The following is a 20977-nucleotide window of genomic DNA, read 5'->3' on the forward strand; positions in this document are numbered from 1 at the left end:
CAACTCCATACCCATCAAACAATAACTCCCCATTCTCCCCTTCACCCAAGCCCTTGGCAACCACCATCCTGTTTTCTGGCTCTAGGAATTCGACTGCTTGAAGTCCCTCACTATTTGTCCTCTGGTGTCTGACTTATTGCCCTTGGTGTAATGTCTTCAAGTTTCATCCATGCTGTAGTAGGTGTCAGAATTTCCTTCCTTCTTAAGGCTAACTACTGTCTTGTTGTATGCATGCAGCACATTTTGTTTGTTCATTTATCCATTAGTAGACACGTGGGTTACTTCCACATTTTGCATGTTTAGTTGCTCAGTCATGTCTAGTCTTTGCTACCTCATGGCCTGTAGCCAACTAGGCTCCTCTGTCTATGGAATTCTCCAGGCCAGAATACTGGAATGCATTGCCATGCCCTCCCTCAGGTTATCTTCCAACCCAGGAATAGAACCCAGGTCTCCCGCATTGCTGGCAGATTCTTTACCATCTGAGCCACCAGGGAAGCCCTTCCACCTTTTAGCTATTGGGAATAATGCTGCAATGAACATGGATGTGTGCGCAAATATCTGTTTGAGTCCTGGATTTCAGTTCTTTTGCATATGTATTCAGAAGAGGAATTGCAATACAATGGTAATTCTATGTTTAGTTTTTCAAGGACCCACCATGCTGTTTCCCACAGCAGCTGCACTGTTTTACATTCCCATCACCAATGCGCAAGCATTCCAATTTTTCTACATCCTCACCATTACTTTTTACTTTTGGTGTGAGATATCTCACTGTGGGTTTTTTTTTTTTTTTTTTAAGAAACATCATTTTATAGCATTTTATTTGTTGTATTTATTCACTTATTTTTGGCTGTGCGGAGTCTTCAATGCTGCGCGTGGGCTTTCTCTAGTTGTCGCGAGCGCGGTGTGGGTGTGGGGTGCTATTTGCTGCAGGATGGGGGCTTCTCATCACAGGGGTTTCTCCTGTTGCAGAGTTCAGGCTCCAGGGCACGCGGGCTCGGCAGCCGAAGCGCAGGCTCTAGGGTGCTGGCTCAGTAGCTATACACCCTGGCGTAGGTGCTCCATGACTGTGGGAATCTTCCTGGCCGGGGATAGAAGCCAGGTCCTCTGCATGGTCAGGATTCTTAACCACTGACCCACCAGGGAAATCCCCTCATTTGGTTTTGGTTTTCATTTTCCTGATGATTAGTAACCTTGAGCAACTCTCATGTACTTACTGAACATTTGTATATCTTGTTTGGCAAAATACTTATTCAAATTCTTTGCCCATTTTTAAAACCAGTCTGTTTCTCCACTGTTGTTTTAGGGGTTCTTTATACATTTTGATTATGAATCTCCTATCATATATATGATTTGCAAATATCTTCTCCCATCCCGTAAGTTCCTTTTTCATCTGTTGCTTGCTTCCTTTGATATGAAAAAGTTTTTGAGTTTGATGTAGTCCCACTTATTTATTTTTGCATTTGTTGCCTTTGCTTTTGGTGTTATAGCCAAGAAATCATTACCAATCCAATGCCGTTAAAGTTTTCCTCTGTGTTTTATTCTAAGAGTTTTATAGTTTTAGCTCTTACATTTAGGACTTTGATCATTTTGAATTAATTTTTACATGTCTAGTCCCCAAAGGCAGAAATTTCTTCAGTTCAGTTTACTATAATACAATTTATCTTTCTCATTATATCCACTTTATAGAGGTGCTATAGTGATAAGACAAATACCTAAAATGATATCCTTCACATATCACTTCTGATTTTTAATGACATAATAAGATTATTTTGCCACATTATCCTTTCATAAATTATCCTAAGACAACAAGGGAAAAATGGCAACAAGAAACAGAAACTCCATTTTAAATAAAACTAAGGCACAGCTACCCTGAACCACACTATATAAAAGCATAAAGCAGATAGAAAAGCAGTGATGCAGTATTTGACTCACTTTCATCATCTGCGTTCGGGTAAGTCATGACCTGACTGTTCTTTTCTAAGCTATGGATCTGTATTTTATTTACTGCAGCAAAACTGAAGGGCCCATTCAACTGGTTTTTTCCAAAACAAGAGTGGGTCTGTCCAGATGTAAAGCTAAACTTTCATCTCATAAGGGCTAGAAAATCTCTTGCTTATCTAGGATTAGTCTCAAAATGCAAGGATCTCTTTTCCCCTAAATACACTGGATAATACCCACTGTGGAAAGAATAATCCATAGGTTAAAACTCATTCTTTGGTTTATCTCTTCCTATGGGAATGGAGGGATTCCTGTCACCAAATACAGCATCCATAGACCTTCAAATAGTACTTGTTTACCTTTTCAGTTTAAGTAAAACAGAATTCAAAGAAAGCATGGCTTTGAAAGCCCCCACATTCTGCCTTACTTTTCCTTATTGGCACCAGTAGTCCTTGCATGGAGCCAGTGTATAGTTCCTTGGGGCTTCCCACTGCCCACAGCACAGTGGCAGAAGGGCCGAGCTGGCTTGGTCTATAGCAGCCGTCCCCAGCTTTTTGACACCAGGGCCCAGTTTCATGCAAGACAATTTTTCCATGGATCATGATGCAGTGGGAGGATGGTTTCAGGATGATTCAAGTACATTACATTTATTGTTCACTCTATTTCTATTATGATTACATCAGCTCCACCTCAGATCATTAGGCATCAGATCTCAGAGGTTAGGGACCCCTGCTCTCTAGGACATTTGAGAATTGTCTTTACTAAAGGAGTTTAATTGGTCTTCCCCTGGGTGGTACAAGTCAGAGCAAGACCTACTTTCTCCCACATGTTGATATAGAAAGATGACAAGTGGTTTCAGCCCTCACCCTCCCACCCAGTACTTTCCATAAGAAAGATAAACAGTTGGCCAGACACTCAGAACAGGCTCTTCTTTTCTCTGTTCCCATATTAACTGTAGTAAAAGAAGTTGATGTCGAGGAATAGTTTTCCCTCACAGGATTCCCTGCTATGCATTAAACATGTAGGTGAAATCCTTTCTGATCTGTACCAAGCCTCCCTGACTGCCTCAGAGGGAGCTCCACATGGGAACATTGCAGAACATTTGATGACGAGCTGTGTTGTGGTTGCAGATACGAGGTGCATATCCAGAAGAAAGAAAATTTAGCCTTTGCACCCTGGGGGTGGACTGGCCTAATTATTCTGTACAGACCTTCTGTCATGAGAAAACAATCTAGTCCTCTCTCAGCCCTGCTTAACCTGCTAGTGGCTCAGCAGTAAGGAATCCACCTGCCAAGCAGGAGACACAGGTTCAATCCTGGGTCGGGAAGATCCCCTGAGAAGGAAATGCAACCCCCTCCAGTACTCTTGCCTGGAGAATCCCATGGACAGAGGAGCCTGGTGGGTTACAGTCCATGGGTCCACAGACATGACTGAGGCAACTTAGCACGCATACAGCCCAGCTCATGGTTAATGGAACTGATAAAAAAAGGAGATTGCAGTAAAGAGGCCAAATTGCATTAGGGTGTAAACTTCCGTTACCACTTGGACTAATTAAGGGATAACGCTGATTAAGGAACATTTTTAAAGAAATGTAACCTGACTTTCAAACATGAAGAATTACCATCAATAGCTGTTGGAAGTAGTCAGAGGTAGTCCCAGGGTATTGGGGGGAGCAGGAAAGACTGTTAATCTGTATCTTGTTTGCAAAAGCCCTTGCTGAAGTGCTTGCACTGCTTTGCATCTTTACAAAGATGTGCTCCTCTCTCCCAAAGCAATGATACCATCATGGGCTCTCTTCCTGGTACCTGGAAACAACCAGCTTCTTCATTATACTCATTCATTCATTCATCCATCTGACAAATATTTTTTGAGAACTTTCTATGTATCAGGCACTGTTCTTGGCCATGAGGACTCAGTGTTGAATAAAAAATGAAAAAATCCTGTCCCTCATGGAGCTTTGGAGGAACAGAGAATAAACAACTAAATAAATAAAATGTCGCTGGGCTAAGAAGATTCCCTGGAGAAGGGAACAGCTACCCACCCCAGTGTTCTGGCCTGGAAAATTCCATGGACTGTATAGTCCATGGGGTCAAAAAGAGTCAGACATGACTGAGCGACTTTCACATAGTCTGTTAGATGTGTTGAGTGACTGAGTGGGAGATGAGAAAGGAATTGAGTGAGAAGGGTAAGGAAGACAAACCCACGGGCTGTAGCCTGTCAGGCTCCTCCATCCATGGGAACCTCCAGGCAAGAATACCAGAGTGGGTGCCATTTCCTCTTCCAGGAGTCTTCCTGACCCAGGGATCGAAACTGCATCTCCTGCATTAGCAGGCGAGTTTTTAACACTCAGCCACCTGGGAAGCCCAAAGAGAGGGCAGAATTGGAATTTTCAATAAGGTGGCTGGAATAGGCCTCTTTGAGAAGGTGAGGTCTGAAGAAAGACCTGAAGATGGTCTGGAAGCAAGCCATGTATACTTCCAGATGATGATTTCAGGCAGAAGGAAGAGCCAGTGCAATGGTCCTGAGACAAATGCAGCTAGAAAGCTGGAGTGGATGGAGAGAGGGAGACAGTAGGAGGATCGAGAGAGGAAATTGGTGTGTGTGTGTTGGGGGGATGGGTATAGGAGTTCAGATAGGGTTGCATCGATTATTAGAAAGACTCTATTGGTATCTTGGATCATCAGGAAGAAGTGGAACTTTTGAACCTTTGTAAATTGAAAGTTATATTTGGTCAAAATCTCTGGCCATAGGGATGTTAAGCATGCCTAATGACCCTTATGGCCAGAGATGGATAGGTAACTCCTTAAGTAATAACCATCTAAACAACAGGTGGTAAGAATTGCCCTGAATGTTTAAACTTCTAGATATCACTGTCAGATAAAATTACTAGTCAAAAGTTACCCAAGTTAACTGAAAATGCAATGTTTTTCTGAGACTTAAGTATCATTTAACCCAGAATATTTCAGATTAGTTTAAAAATTTTTTAAAGAATCAGAACTGTAGTATTAATACTGTTATATAGGATTTTACACCTAATTTGAATTTTATATGTTTGAGGAAATGTGGACTCTTAAACTGACAGTCTTACAATTTCAGTTTCAAATGTGTAATTGAATAATTGATTCTGGCGAATATTACTAAGGTTATATACATTATATTAACTCAAATTTCATCATTGACATAAAGTTAATTTGATATATTTGAATTAAGAATTTTGAAGGGTTTGCCAATCAGACATTTTTTAATTAAAAGAAAAATTGTTGCTGTTCAGTTACTAGGTCGTGTCTGATTTTTTGTGATACCATGAGCTGCAGCATGCCAGGCCTCCCTGTCCTTCAAATCTCCCGGAATTTGCTCAGACTCACGTCCATTGAGTCAATGATGATATCTAACCATCTGTTCCTCTGCCACCCCTTCTCCTCCTGCCTTCAATCTTTCCCAGCATCAGGCTCTTTTCCAAAGAGTCAGTTCTTCACATCAGGTGGCCAAAGTATTGGAGCTTCAGCTTCAGCATCAGTCCTTCCAATGAATATTCAGGGTTGATTTTTTTCTTTAGAATTGACTAGTTTGATCTCCTTGCAGTCCAAGGGACTCTCAAGAGTCTTCTCCAACACCACAATTTGAAAGCATCGATTCTTTGGCACTCAGCCTCCTTTATGGTCCAGCACTCACATATGTACATGACTACTGGAAAAACCATAGCTTTGACTATATAGGCCTTTGTTGGCAAAGTGGTATCTCTGATTTTTAATACACTGTCTAGGTTTGTGATAGCTTTTCTTCCAAAGAGCAAGTGTCTTTTAATTTCATGGCTGAAGTCACCATCTGCAGTGATTTTGGAGTTGAAGAAACTAAAATCTGTCACTATTTCCACTTTTCCCCCATTTATTTGCCATGAAGTGATTGGACCAGAAACCATGATCTTAGTTTTTTGAATGTTGAGATTTAAGCCAGCTTTTTCACTCTCCTCTTTCATTTTCATCAAGAGGCTTTTTAGTTCCTCTTCACCTTCTGCAAATAGAGTGGTATCGTCTGCATATGTGAGGCTGCTAATATTTCTCCTGGCAATCTTGATTCTAGCTTGTGATTCATCCAGCCTGGCATTTCGAATGATGTACTGATATACTCTGTATATAAGGTAAATAAACAGGGTGACAATATACAGCCTTGACATACTTCTTTCCCAATTTTGAACCAGTCCACTGTTCTATATCCAATTCTAACTGTTGCTTCTTGATCTGCATACAGATTTCTCAGGAGTCAGATCAGGTGGTCAGGTATTCTCATCTCTTTAAGAATATTCTATAGTTTTTAGTGATCCACACAGTCAAAGGCTTTGGCATAGTCAATAAAGCAGAAGTAGATGTTTTTCTGGAACTCTCTTGCTTTTTCAGTGATTCAACAGATGTTGGCAATTTGATCTCTGGTTCCTCTGCCCTTTTTAAATCCAGCTTGAACATCTGGAAATTCACCGTTCATGTAGTGTTAAAGCCTGGCTTGGAGAATTTTGAGCATTACTTTGCTAGAGTGTGAGATGACTGCAGTTGTGCTGTAGTTTAAACATTCTTTGGAGAAGGGAATGGCAATCCACTCCAGCATTCTTACCTGGGGAATTCCATGGACAAAGGAGCCTGGCAGGCTACATTCCATGGGGTTGCAAAGAGTCCGGCACGGTTGAGTGACTAACGCTTTGGACATTCTTTGGCCTTGCCCTTTTTTGGGACTGGAATGAAAACTGACCTTTTCCAGTCCTGTGGCCACTGCTGAGTTTTCCAAATTTGCTGGCATATTGAGTGCAGCACTTTCACAGCATCATCTTTCAGGATTTGAAATAGCTCAACTGGAATTCCATCACCTCCACTAGCTTTCTTCATAGTGATACTTCCTAAGGCCCACTTGACCTCACATTCCAGGATGTCTGGCTCTAGGTGAGTGATCACACCATCATGGTTATTTGGGTCATGAGGATCTTTTTTGTATAGTTCTTCCGTGTATTCTTGCCACCTCTTCTTAATATCTTCTGCTTCTGTTAGGTCTTTACCATTTTTGTCCTTTATTATACCCATCTTTGCATGAAATGTTGTTCCCTTGGTATCTCCAATTTTCTTCAAGAGATCTCTAGTCTTTCCCATTCTATTATTTAGAATATATTAAGTATATAAATAATGTTTACAACATTTGAAAGTGTTTAGGTTACCAAGGTTATAAGTGGGAACCAATCGGCATCATTCCAGTCTCCTTGACAAGTGGTTGTAAATATTTGCTTGGTTTATAAATAGAGTAATAAACTGAACATAAAAACTTAGGGAAGAATTAGTTTTCAGCACCTGTAACTTTAATAAAAGGCTATTAAGGAAATGTCCTGAATAATCTTTTCTGTACTGAGAAGCATCCTGAACTGTACTGGAATGTTCACATTGGCCAGCAGTTCTTGACCATGTGGTTTCTAGAACTCCATTTATTGCCTCTTTTTACTGCTTGTTTTCCCACCCCCATCTTCATTTGCACCAAGTATTTTAATGAAATTACTGCTTAGAAGGGAAAAAGACTTCTTGTGGGATTATGACAGAATTCTGGGCTGTGCCTTGGAGCGGGTGTAGAGCAGGATGCAGACTTTTTCCCTGTCATTTGATGGCTTTCCTTTGCCTAGTAATTGTTCTGGAATACTGGAATGGAGCCCAGGCAGAATTAATTTACAAGATTATATGTTGCACACATCTCTTCTGGAACCATGACTTTTCCATTATGCACCTTATTTTCTAAAACTTATCATTTCGTAGCAAGAAATGCAGCTTGTGTGACAAAGAAGAGTGTGCTGCAGCTTGTATCAGGCTAATGAGATACCCACTGAAGGGTGATGTTTATTCACCTGGATTAATTGAATAACTATGTAGTTCCATGGTAGGGAGGGAAGGGGTTCTTGGATAGTCTTGAGAATTATATTACAATCTATACCTTGAATTTCTGTTTTTGGTACATTTTAAAGTAAAGCTACTATGTGTGATAAATCACTTATGCTGAACTACTCAGCCATAAAAGCAATGAATTTGAGTCAGTTCTAGTGAGATGGGTGAAACCAGAGCCTGTTCTACAGAGTGAAGTAAGTCAGAAGAGAAAAATGTATATATATGTTGACACATTTGTATGGAATCTTGAAAAACAGCACTGATGGACCTGTTTGCAAGGCAGGAACAGAGACTCAGACATGGAGAACAGACTTGTGGACACAGTGAGGGCAGGAGAGGGCGGGATGAACTGAGAGAGGAGCACTGACATATATACAGTACTGACTGAAATGTGTAACTAACGGGAAGTGGCCGTGTGACGCGGGAGCTCAGCCTGGTGCCCATGACAGCCTCGAGGGGAGGGAGAGTGGGGGGAAATTCAGGAGGCAGAGAACGTGAGTGTAGCTATGGCTGATGCGTGTTGATGCGTGGTAGAAGCCAGCCCAACATTGTGAAGCAGTGATCTTCCAATTTAAAATAAATAAGTAAATAAAAACCACCTGTTCTGTGTCCTTCCACAGCCATGATGAGGTAGAACTTCAGAGCTTCTAGGGCCTGACTTTCAGAATGGGAACAAGGCTCCTAGAGGTTTTTGTTTGTTAATATATGTTTGTTTATTTCCAAATATATTAAGCGAGAGAATGGTGACAATCTAAAAAGATGAGCTTAAATACTGCTTGAAGATTTATAAATTTAAGTCATATTCATCTTCTTATATTTTGCTGTAGCTTCTTCTGGGTTTTGATGTGATAGATTTTATGGCTTTTTGTTTTTCTTAATAAAAACAGTTTTTTGTTTTGTTTTGTTTTGTTTTTTTACTAATATTTGTGGAGGAAGTGCCAGCAAATGGAAAAGGATACCTTAATACATGCCAGTGAAATAGAACTCAAGGGAATTAGGTGTACAGTAACTATTGAATACTGTCAAGAACTTGGGAGAGGTTTTGTTTGTTTTTTTTTTTTAAGAAAAAAATGATGAGACAATTTTTTTTTTAACGTTGGGCTTTCGTGGGATTTGATCTAGGCTTTTTCCAGGAGAGAAAACACCCCTGGGGAAGGGGTGTTTCTTCATCACAAAGTCCTCCTAACTGTGTCCCTGACCCTGGCCTCCTTTCCCAGCTCAGCAGTTGCTCTCTGTTTTATATTTCAACGGAAATTTTTGTCATTCAGGATTGAAATATTTATGTATATTTCCTACTTCTCCATTGTATCAGAGGATCCCTGAAGTCAAGATCTATTTAAACATATAACAGGGTGAAAATTATCAACAAGGAGAGAAAATAATCAAGGTACCAAATGGCAGGGGTGGGGAACTAGGAATGAGAGAGGGTTCTCCTTGGGCAAAGTGTAAGATGTTCTCAGAAGGTCCAAGGTGCCTGAATATTGCAAAGGGTCAAGAGTAATGCAGCTTCTCCCAAATCATGTATTCCAACAGTCAAGAACATTTGTGAGTAATGGAAGCAAAGATCAAAATTTTTATTGATTTAAATGCAACACAATCCCAAGACTAGACCACCAGGGAATCATATCTTTGTATGCCCCCTGGAGAAACTCTTGTTCCTGTTGTGGGCATTCTCAGTGCCTAGTGTAACGCTTGGTTTGTAGTAGGTGCTCAATTCATACTATTGATTGAATGCTGAACTGAACAGCTTTTCTCTGCTGTGCATTCTCTGCTTTGCATGGGCTTGTTTTCATTCCTTGGAGCGGATGTTTTCAGATGTTCCCTTCCTTTGTATTTTGTATATTCTGGCTTCATAATGAATATTAGATGATAATCAACTATTACTAACCAACTGAGAAATTTGTACAAATAATACTGAAATTGCTTAGTAAGCAAATTTTTCAAGTGACATTTTTAAGAAGCATTTAATGTTTGCATCTGTGGGAGTAGTTTTGAGTTAGAAGTAATGCAAAAGCTTTATTATTAGAAAAAATGATTGATAACTAGAAGCCCATGTGGTGAATTTCAGGATGTCTCAAATGTACTCATAAACTAACATTTGACTCCATGATTCTCCTTCCTATGCATTAGCAAATATTTTAGTGCTGGGAGGCAGGGGGGAAATTAGTGATGCATGCAGGTTGATTACAGGTCCATATAGTCCAAAGAGAATCTTTAGGCTATCCGACAATGCAGGAGAGTGTGCAGTTTCTGAAAGCATTTCTGGAGGCTTCCTTTAATTTGAGGCAAATGGGGTCATTTGTCCTCTTAAACCGGATGTGATGGTGTTAGCTACTCTTTCTTAGCCAAAATAGTTCAGGGGGAGAAGCGGGTAGTGATGAGGGCAGTGAAAGTAATATAGAAGGAAGTAATTATGGCAGGGGGTGAGGATTGCGGACAGGGTTAGATGAGGCTGGGGAAGAGATAGAATAAACATGACACTCTAATCACATGAGCCCTCAGTTCTATAATTATAAGATAGCATCAACATGAACGGTCAACTCTTTATTTACCCGCTATTGGTCTTCTGAAATGATATCAAACCCTGCACTTTGGGGACTGAGATTGGGCTGTTGAGATTAGGGTAAAGCCAGGTTGGTTGAAGAGGATTTGTGTCAAAGGCAAGTGATCTGGGAATTTTCTTTTGCTTTGTTAAATTTGTCTCTTTGCCTTCTTTAGGTGTAGTTAGCTAAATACTGGCTTCATGTTTCTGTAATAATATGAATTGTTTACCTACTATCCTTGCTTTGATTTTTCTAATTTACAGTCTTCTTAATACTTAAAGCTGAGTCTTGCAAAAAGACTTCTGGCTTATTTTTTTCCTAGCAACTGCTGTCATATTGCATGTGGAAGTCCAGCTTGAATTTGCAAATCATACCATAATAAAATTCTGTTGTAGGAGATGTTTGGTCTCACTAACATTCATTTTGTGTTCATACCTAACTTTTCATAAACATTTATTTTGAAAAAAGTAATTTATGGCTTAAAAACTCAAAAAGTCCCTACTGTAAATGACTAGAATTGCTTAAATAATAATCTGCTACATCTATTCACTTGAGTTGTTCAATAATCTGTTATCATTCTCTGATATTTTAATAATTCAATTGAATTCAGTTCAGTTACTCAGTCGTGTCTGACTCCTTGTGACCCCATGGATTGTAGCACACCAGGCTTCCCTGTCCATCACCAACTCCCAGAGCTTGTTCAAACTCATGTCCATCGAGTTGGTGATGCCATCCAATCATCTCATCCTCAGTCGTCCCCTTCTCCTCCCACCTCAGAGTGTCAGAGTCTTTTGAAAAGAGTCAGTTCTTTGAGTCAGGTGGCCAAAGTATTGGAGCTTCAGCTTCAGCATCAATCCTTCCAGTGAATACTCAGGACTGATTTCCTTTAGGATGGACTGGTTGGATCTCCTTGCATTCCAAGGGACTCTCAAGAGTCTTCTTCAACACCATAGTTCAAAAGCATCAATTTTTCAGTGCTCAGTCTTGTTTATGGTCCAACTCTCACATCCATACATGACTACTAGAAAAACAATAGCTTTGACTAGATGGACCTTTATTGGCAAAGTAATGTCTCTGCTTTTTAATACACTGTCTAGGTTTGTCATAACTTTTCTTCCAAGGAACAAGTGTCTTAATTTCATGGCTGCAGTCACCATCTGCAGTGATTTTGGAGCCCAAGAAAATAAAGTCTGTCTCTGTTTCCATTGTTTCCCTATTTATTTGCCATTAAATGATGGGACCAGATGCCATGATCTTCGTTATTTGAATGTTGAGTTTTAAGCCCGCTTTTTCACTCTCCTCTTTCACTTTCATCAGGAGGCTCTTTAGTTCTTCTTCCCTTTCTGCCATAAGGGTGGTGTCATCTGCATATCTAGGTTATTGATATTTCTCCCAGCAATCTTGATTCAGCCTGAGCTTCATCCAGCCCAGCATTTCTCATGATGTACTCTCCATATAAGTTAAATAAGCAGGGTGACAATATACAGCCTTGATGTACTCCTTTCCCGATTTGGAACCAGTCTGTTGTTCCAGGTCCAGTTCTAACAGTTGCAGCACTCTGTTGTTCAGCTGTTCTTGACCTGCATACAGATTTCTCAGGAGTCAGGTCAGGTGGTCTGGTGTTCCCATCTCTTGAAGAATTTTCCACAGTTTATTGTGATCCACACAAAGGCTTTGCCATAGTCAATAAAGCAGAAGTAGATGTTTTTCTGGAACTCTCTTGCTTTTTCGATAATCCAACAGGTGTTGGCAATTTGATCTCTGGTTCCTCTGCCTTTTCTAAAACCAGCTTGAACATCTGGAAGTTCACGGTTAATGTACTGTTGAAGCCTGACTTGAAGAATTTTGAGCATTACTGTGCTAGCATGCGAGATGAGTGCAATTGCGTGGTAGTTTGAGCATTCTTTGGCATTGCCTTTCTTTGGGATTGGAATGAAAACTGACCTTTTCCAGTCCTGGGGCCACTGCTGAGTTTTCCAAATTTGCTGGCAAGTTGAGTGCAGCACTTTCACAGCATCATCTTTCAGGATTTGAAATAGCTCAACTGGAATTCCATCACCTCCACTAACTTTGTTCATAGTAATGCTTTCTAAGGCCCACTTGAGTTCGCATTACAGGATGTCTGGCTCTAGGTGAATGGTCACACGGTCATGGTTACCTGGGCCATGAAGATCTTTTTTGTATAGTTCTTCTGTGTATTCTTGCCAGCTCTTCTTAATATCTTCTGCTTCTGTTAGGTCCATACTATCTCTGTCCTTTATTGAGCCCATCTTTGCATGAAATGTTCCTTTGCTATTTCCAGTTTTCTTGAAGAGATCTCTAGTCTTTCCCATTCTATTTTTTCCCTCTATTTCTTTGCACTGATCACTGAGGAAGGCTTTCCTATCTCTCCCTGCTGTTCCTTAGAACTCTGCATTCAAATGGGTATATCTTTCCTTTTCTCCTTTGCCTTGCACTTCTTTTCTTCTCAGCTGTTTGTAAGGCCTCCTCAGACAAACATTTTGCCTTTTTGCTTTTCTTGTTCTAGGGGATGGTCTTGATCCCTGTCTCCTGTATAATGTCATGAACCTTTGTCCAGAGTTCTTCAGGCACTCTATTAGATCTAAACCCTTGAATCTGTTTGTCACTCCCACTGTATAATTGTATGGGATTTGATTTAGTTCATACCTGAATGATCTAGTGGTTTTCTCTACTTTCTTCAATTTAAGTCTGAATTTCGCAATATGGAGTTCATGATCTGAGCCACAGTCAGCTCCCGGTCTTGTTTTTGCTGACTGTATAGAGCTTCTCCATCTTTGGCTGCAAAGAATATAATCAATCTGATTTCGGTTTTCACCATCCAGTGATAACTACAGAAACAAAATTGACAAATTTTGCTTTATGGCTTAGATTATACTCTCAGTTCTTGGAGACTGCTTTCTTTTCAAAACGTTCATATTAAATTGTGTGTATAGGTTTTAAATAGCAGCACCTAGAAGAACTTTTCTTCCTAGATCTTTCTAGTGATGATTTGAATACATTATAAAAAGATCACTATAGATGGCTCAATAATTACATTGGTTGGGATGTTGTCAATGGCAAATGGTAAAAGCAACTGGGCCTTAAGTGGCCTAGGGGATTTATTGATTCCCTTTCCTAAACAGACCAGAAGTAAGGCTAATCTTCACATAAATTCGGGGCTTCAAATGACTTCAGTGGTCCATCTAATCAGTTGGCCGCATTCTCCAATGAGTTCATCTCTAATAATTGAACAATAGATTTTGAAGATTTCAGGTGTGTATTCTAGCTCTTTCAACAGCTCTAGTAGAAAAGAGAATTTCCCAACAGTTAGGAACAAATGCCGATTCTAATTCTCATTGGCCCTCAGCATGCATCTCTCTGCGATATCGAGAATGACAACATGAAAAAGGAAACAGGTGAAATGAATTCTATTAATGCAGTTGGCCTTGAACAGCAGAGGTTTGAACTGCTCAGGTTTACTTATACAGGCATCCCCTGGTTTAGAACAGCGCTACACAAGGTGCTGTTGGTTGAATTCGTGGCTGAGGAACCGCAGATGTGGAGGCTGACATGGACCAGGATCATCACTGGGTTTTGATATCCTTGGCAGGTCCCGGAACCAGTGTGCTAGGATCCTCAGGGAAGACTGTATGTGGATTTTCTACTGTGCAGCAGGGGTAGGCACCCCTAGCCCCCAAGTTGTTCAAGGGTCAACCCCCATCGCAGGCAGATTCTTTACCAGCTGGGAAGCCCATATATTTAACTAACACTTAAATAATACAGAATTTCAGCACATAATTGATGTAAAACTTATAAATGAGCGTGTTTTTTTTTTTTTTTCCTGTACCAAGTTTTCAAAGTCTGAAGAGTCTTTTCACATATGTATACATATGGGCTCAGTCGTGTCCATCTCTTTGCACCTCAAGGACCATAGCCACCAGGTTCCTCAATCCTTGGAATTCTCCAGGCAAGAATACTGGAGTGGGCTGCTATTTCCTCCTCCAGGGGATCTTCTCGGCATAGGGATTGAACCTGCGTCTCTTGCATCTCCTGCATTGGCAGGTGGATTCATTTCCACTGTACGCTTAGAACCAGTCTCAATTTGGCCCAGCCAGTCTTTAAGCACTCTATAGCCACATGTTGCCAATGACAATGTATTGTCTGTGGTCTCTGACAGATCATCCTAAAGAGAAAATATGCAGATATTCATGCATCTTAGATGCAGAAATCTTTAGCATGCTGTGAAACCATGGTCATGAATTTTTCTGTTCTCAAAAGAAGTCATTAAATGTCAGATTGGTGTTCAGACCTCAAAGTTGGAGGGGGGGCGAGTGTGGTTTTGGGGGGAGAGCGGATATTCCATAGATCTCCTCTAATATCTCTCTGGACTTCATTCATACCATTTTTTTTTTCTGTTTTATCTTGCATTGTTTTGAGCTTTAAATCATTTCATATCAAAACCACTTATCTGTTTTCTTTTTTTAATGAGACAAACTGACCTGATTTCAACTAATTGTAAAAATGGACTTTATTTTTCTAAGACTTATGCTTTCATTTTCTACATGTCATTAAAGAAACTACTAAGGAAGAAGAAAAAGAATGCATCTCTTCCTATTCTAGGATAATTTTTCTTTTTAACCCCAGGTAGGCTGTATAGCACAGCACAGGCTATATAAAATCATATGATTTGATACATTTATACCATTGTTCCTCAGTCAGGAAGTTGATTAGCCTCCTTAATAGTTTACTCATTTTCTCTCTTTTTCTCATACCCTTCCTTCAAGGTAAATATTTGCATTGTGGGTTTTATAAAATCAAACTTAAGTGTAATTTTCACCATAATAATAAACTCTTAGTAAACTGAGATAATACATCTATTACAAAAACTTAGTCAGGGCTTCCTTAGTGGCTCAGCAGTATAGAATCTCCTGCCAATGCCGGAGACATGGGTTCGATTCCTGGTCTGGAAAGATCCCGCATGCCATGGAGCAAGTAACCCAGTGTGCCGCAGCTACCGAGTCTGTACTCTAGAGCCCACGTGCTGCAGCCGCTGAAGCCTGTGTGCCCTGAGTGTGAGCGCAGCGAGAGAAGCCACTGCAGAGAGACGTTTCTGCCCTGCAACTAGCCAGCAGCCCCCGCTCACTGCAGCTGGAGAAAAGCCTGTACAGCTACAAAGACCCAGATAGCAAAAAAAAAAAAAAAAACCTTATTGTTAAACAACTGTTTTCCTTTTAATTTCTAAATTTCAGGTAATACCAGAAAATAACTTTTTAACAACAGCTAAGCAGCAGTTAACAATGATTTTAAATGAAAATATAAATTAGCTTTACAACAATCATTTGCATTTTGGAACTATGAAACAAGATTATTAATAATCTACCATCTTGATGTTGATATATGATACCTGTGTGAGATTCCTGTCATTTATAGCTGCCTATATTAATTTTATATCTGCATAACAGATTGTCACAAAGCTAGTAGCTTAAAGCAGCATCCCTTTAGTAGCTCATAATTTTATGTGTTGGAAGTTCAGGTGGGTATAACTGGATTCTCTGCTCAGGGTCTCACAAGGCTGAAATTAAAAGCGTCAGCTGAGGTTCCCATCTCATCTGAGGCTTAGGGTCCTCGTCCAAGTTACTGTGGTCATTGGCAGAATCCATTTCCTTACAGATATCAAACTTGTGGACCCTGTGTCTTTAAGACCAGCAGAAAAACTCCTCTTGTACTTCAGACCACCTCTCAGAAAGGGCACATTTCCTTTTAAGGGTTCACCTAGTTAGGACAGACCCACCAAGGATAATCACTGTTTTGATGAACTCATAATCAACTATATAGGATTCTTAATTATATCTGCAAATCCCTTTTAGTGTATAAGTGATCATGGGTATAATGCCAGGAAGTGGTAATCATAATATCTGTCTTAGAATTCTGTCTACCACACTTCCCAGAAGGCCTTGAACACCCTTTCTCTATTTGATAGTTCTCCACTTTGTGAGCTCCATCTTCCTAAAGAAAGAAAGAAAAGAAAGTGAAGTCGCTCAGTTGTGTCCGACTCTTTGCAACCCCATGGACTGTAGTCTACCAGGCTTCTCTGTCCATGGGACTTTCCAGGCAAGAATACTGGAGTGGGTTGCCATTTCCTTCTCCAGGAGATCTTCCCAACCCAGGGATTGAACCTGGGTCTCCTGCATTTTAGGCAGACACTTTACCGTCTGAGCTACCAGGGAAGTCCATTGGCAGCTTGGTATAAACCCCCATCTTCCTAAGGCAGTTTACAAAACACTTACATTCTCAGAGTCCCTTGTGGTTAAGCTGCAGGCGTGTGACCATGGTATTAGGAGTGAAATGCCCTTAAGTGAGACTTAACTGGGAAAATGAACTATAGGTGGAAGCAGGATGGGGCTGTCTCATTCACTTTGCTGATGTGAGTTCTATGGTATGGTTCCAGTAATTCTTCCTAGAGGCTAGTCTTGAGACTGTTTCTCCAACCCACCCAACAGTTCTCTGAGCTATCTAATAAATTTAAGATTTATTAGATAGAATCAGTTAGCTCTCAATAAATTCCTTTTCTATTGATATCTACACTAGCTGCAGTAGATTGTGTTGCTTACAACTAATAGCCCCAGTTGATACAACTCCTAATATTCTTTATGTATATCCTATGACTCTGGAGGAAATAATGTCTTTCTAATACAGTAAGATTCCATTAAGGTATTTTTCCCTGCTGCAAAATAAGTCTTTGATTTACTAGAGAAGTATTTCATGTCTATTATTTCTTTACTGTTACCTTATTTACAGTTTCTGGGACATAATTACTTTATTATAAGGGACCTATAAGTTTTTATAAAACCAATGTGAAAATAATTATGCCTGAATTATATGCATGACTTAAATCTTACCTCAGTATCCCTTCATTTCATGTCACCTCCTACCTCCCTTCCCTCAACCACACCAATATCCTTAAGAGATACAAATGAATCATTATTACTCAATTTTGTGCTATTTTCTCCAGGCATTAAACAATCATCAATCAAACTGACTAGAGTTTGCTTGGAAATGTTCCTCCCATTAAAGTACTTGCATTTGTTTAATGGTGACTGGCAACAAGTTAATTGTCCATGCAGGATTCTTGTATAAAGCTTTTCTTCACGGTTTTCAAAACTCTACATAATCTACATTTTTACTACACACAGTTTTTCTGTTTGGGTTTATGGTGTATGATTAATTGCATTCTAAATTCCAAGAGAAAAGGAATGATAGCTGCAGGTGTCTTATAAACAAACTTGGATTAGGCAAAAATGTTGCATTTTCTTTCATATCCTTTAAGCTTGGTTAGAATTTACTGATTTATTTTACATGTGCCATAATAATATTTTTAATCAGTGTCATATGCTTAAACTTCAGTTTTATGGAAAATGCCCTGATAAATGATAAATAATATCCCTATACACATACATGCATATAGAAGGATACATACAAAAAACACATTCTTTACTAAATATTCTGCACCTGAAATAATTTTAATTTATTATTCAATTTTTATATAAATTATTTAATAAATGATAGCTATTTTGCAGATTAACCTCAATATAAGGTGGAGAATAAGCTCCAATTATTATTATTTTTTGTTGTTCAGATGGAGAGTTCTTTCCTTCATAGCACAAAGTTTACACTTCTGTTAATACCTAGAATTGCATCCTGGTGCTTCTGTCAACTACCTGAGTGACAGTGTTCATGTTGGTTACCTTGTTGATACTCAGTTTTCTCATCTCTAAAATGAGGCAGGAGATTCTATTAAATATGATCCAAAATTACCTGTAGGTGAGTAGTATTCATATATCGTTAAAGACATTCTCATCCTGCTGTCATTTATCATCATTTTGCAACTCTAATGTTTCCTGAGGGTCTATGCTATTCTACTACTGTTCTTATGTCCCATTTTATATTCTGAAAACATTTTAGCTGATATTTCTTTTTTATTTTTCAAGTGCTTTTCTGGTAGAGTTTATGGAAGAAATCATCAAAGGGATCTTAAGGATAATGACAATTGTTTAATGAAACTACTGTATTTAAATAGTGATATTTCATTAACAAAGTGCTAGTAATCCATTTGCACCATTTTTAACCAGCTCCATTCACCAGTCAGTCTGCACAGGTAAGAGTTGATCTCAGAAATGGAGACAGAAAAACTCATTTTATCTAAATGTTCCATTAGGTGAATATTTTCGCTTCTAATAAATGTATTTTAGGTACTTTAACAAAACTGCTAAATTTTTAAATTTTTAAAATTTTTAAATTGAAATTTAAAAAATGTTTAAGCTGTTAAAATTTCTGTTCCAGGTTGTTGCTAGGATATTTCATGCACAGGGCTAAGTACCCAATAGATTCTAAACTATAAAAAGAATAATATGCATAAACCTCATACTTCCTTCACCCTTAAACACCCAGAATCCTTCATTGGGTGCTATCAGTTAATTTATGTTGTTTGCCACCAAGAAACACCAACTCTTAGTGACTAAAATAGTAAAGGGAATTTATTGGAAAAATAATAGCTCAGTGAAGTAAAAGAGAAACTTTAAGAGCTAAGTGTAAGAAATAACAAGAAACAGAACAGCTCAGGATTCTGGGGCGTTTTAGGTGCAGGAACAGATACCTTTAAGAATTAACAATTTATAAAGGATGAATCAGCTCCAAAGATTCCAATTATGCAAACAGACAGCTGTTTACTCAGCACCCATTCCAAACCCTTCTCCTTCCTGCCAGTAGTGGAAGTTAGGAAATGAAAATATGCAAATTTCCCAGTCTCCCACTTAGGCATGTCTAGGTGACGCAGTTCAAGCCCTGGGCAGCATTTCTAGCCCTCTGCTTCTTTCTGTCTGGATGGTGGGCACGATGCCTGAAAGAGCAGTAGCCAATCGATAACCGCGAGAACCTCCATAGCATACTGAGGATGGTAATGCAGGGAAATAAAAAGAGGCTTGGCTTCTTGATCCTTTCAATGAGCTGGCATATCTGCCATGGCCTGCCACCCCCAGACTTCTTATTTTGGACCTAAAATATACCTTATCCAATTATGCCACTGAACTGTGCTTTGGTTCTGGTACCTGAACACATTTTAACTGAGAGTCATTTAAGATTTATTTTCTGATTGACTTAGTTCACTAGCACAGTCCTTGGTTGTAGGAGTCCCGGGCACTGTTATTTAACATCCTCACTGTGGCTGAAATGGCAAGATGATTAGCTTGTTCATTTCCTTGTCTTCGTGGGCATGGCTGGACCACAATTCCAATCTCCTTTGTCATTAGGGATAGTCACAGTCCTTAGAATGTGAGCAGACATGCTGGATGCCACTTTCCTGATGTGACCTGTCGCAACATTTCCTGAATGCTCAAGTTTGCTCCTTTTCCAGCTGAATGAATCGAAGAGGATTGCCAGATGATATTGGCAATTATGTGTTGCTGATGGTGAAGTCACAAGATGGAAGTAATCTGGGTCTTTGAGTCCTCTGAACCACCTGAAAGACAGCAGCTAAATCAGAAATACTGCGCATTTACGTGAGCAAGAAATAATTATTTTTTGAAGCACTTGAAACTAGAGGCATTATAAGTTACAGCAACTATCATTACTTTAACTAACTCATATACCCACTGCTGCTGCTGCTGCTAAGTCATATCAGTTGTGTCCGACTCTGTGCGACCCCATAGACGGCAGCCCACCAGGCTCCCCTGTCCCTGGGATTCTCCAGGCAAGAACGCTGGAGTGGGTTGCCATTTCCTTCTCCAATGCATGAAAGTGAGAAGTGAAAGTGAAGTCGCTCAGTCATGTCTGACTCCCAGCAACCCCATGGACTGCAGCCCACCAGGCTCCTCCATCCATGGGATTTTCCAGGCAAGAGCACTGGAGTGGGGTGCCATTGCCTTCTCCCATACACCCACTAAGATGGTATGAAATGGGAGAAGGAGGAAGCGGCTCCCCTGGAAATATGAAAGTGCCTTGTCAGAAAAAAAGAGAACAGACAGTGGGCCGGCACGGCAGTCATCCGCTACAGCCGCCCCCAGTTGACCCACTGGACACCTGTTACGTGTCCACTTGTGAACTGTTGACTGGGACTGCAGTAGGTGAATAACAGCCCCCAACCTGTCCACGGACTTCCCTGGCGGCTCACCAGTACAGAATCTGCCTGCCAATGCAGGAGACGCAGGTTCCAGCCCATGGTCGGGGAGATCCCCTGGAGGAGGAAATGGCTTCCCACTCCAGTTTTCTTGCCTGGGAAATCCCTTGGGCAGAGGGGCCTGGTGGGCTACATTTCAGGGGATCAGCTTAGCAACTAAACAAGAACCACCACCAAGCTGTTCATAACCTAATCCCTGACACATTTGAATATTTCCTTACATAACAGAGGGGAATTAAGGTTACAAAAGTAATTAAGGTTCTAACCTAAAATCAGTACATTGTCCTGGATTATTCGGGTGTTTTGTAATTGTGCTTGTCCTTAGAAACAGAAGAGGGAGACAGGGGAGGAAGTGAGAGGGCCTGCCTTTGCCTCTTCTAGCTTTGAGAGTAGAAGGAAAGGACCACAGGCCAAGGAAT

General features: G+C 40.1%; 1 non-coding gene across 1 annotated transcript; it reads right to left on the bottom strand.

The window, feature by feature from the left end:
- Positions 1–16542: 16542 nt before the first annotated feature.
- On the bottom strand, positions 16543–16614 carry TRNAF-AAA. Its single transcript has one exon. It is a non-coding gene; the product is annotated as a tRNA-Phe (tRNA).
- Between the last annotated feature and the right edge of the window lie 4363 nt (positions 16615–20977).

This window comes from Cervus canadensis, chromosome 25 (assembly GCF_019320065.1).
Source record: "Cervus canadensis isolate Bull #8, Minnesota chromosome 25, ASM1932006v1, whole genome shotgun sequence".
Classification (NCBI taxonomy): Eukaryota; Metazoa; Chordata; class Mammalia; order Artiodactyla; family Cervidae; genus Cervus; species Cervus canadensis.